The sequence below is a fragment of the Nomia melanderi genome, unplaced genomic scaffold (genome assembly GCF_051020985.1).
Source record: "Nomia melanderi isolate GNS246 unplaced genomic scaffold, iyNomMela1 scaffold0014, whole genome shotgun sequence".
Lineage (NCBI taxonomy): Eukaryota > Metazoa > Arthropoda > Insecta > Hymenoptera > Halictidae > Nomia > Nomia melanderi.
The window spans coordinates 13,567,686-13,568,640 of NW_027475130.1; positions in this window are offsets into that span (position 1 = coordinate 13,567,686).

Sequence of the window (955 nt, forward strand, 5' to 3'; positions counted from 1 at the left end):
CTCATAGCACCCGAGATATCAGCAGATACATCCTGGATTTTTACATGACCTTGGGTGTCCGGCTCCATGTGTCGGTGGTTTTCTCGGCCCCTGGTGGTCCGAGGTCGTTCCCGCTGCACAGATTCATGCGCCAGGGCCCCCTGCAGATAATTCACTTTGATTTAGTGCGCTATCTGTAAGAGCACCCGAGATATCACCAGATATATATTGGATTTTTCGCCGACCCCGAGTGTCCGGGCCCATGAGACGGTGGTTTTCTCGGTCCCTGGTGGTCCGAGGTCGTTCTCGCTGCACAAATTCATGCGCCAGGGCCTCCTGCAGATAATACACTTTGGTTTATTGCGCTATCTCTAATAGCACCCGAGACATCACCAGATATATATTGGATTTTTCGCCGACCCTGAGTGTCCGGCCCCATGAGACGGTGGTTTTCTCGGCCCCTGGTGGTCCGAGGTCGATCCCGCTGCACAGATGCATGCGCCAGGGCCTCCTGCAGATAATTCACTTTTGTTTATTGCGCTGTCTCTAATAGCACCCGAGATATCACCAGATATATATTGGATTTTTCCCCGACCCTGAGTGTCCGGCCCCATGAGACGGTGGTTTTCTCGGCCCCTGGTGGTCCGAGGTCGTTCCCGCTGAACAGACTCATGCGCCAGGGCCTCCTACAGACAATGAACTTTGATTTATTGCGCTATCTGTAATAGCACCCGGGATATCACCAGATATATATTGGATTTTTCCCTGAACCTGAGTGTCCGGCCCCATTCCAGGGTGGTTTCCTCGGCCCCTGGTGCTCCGAGGTCGTTCCCGCTGCACAGATTCATGCGACAGGGCCTCCTGCAGATAATTTACTTTGGTTTACTGCGCTATCTCTAATAGCACCCGCGATATCACCAGATATATATTGGATTTTCCCCTGACCCTGAGAGTCCGGCCCCATGAGACTGTGGTT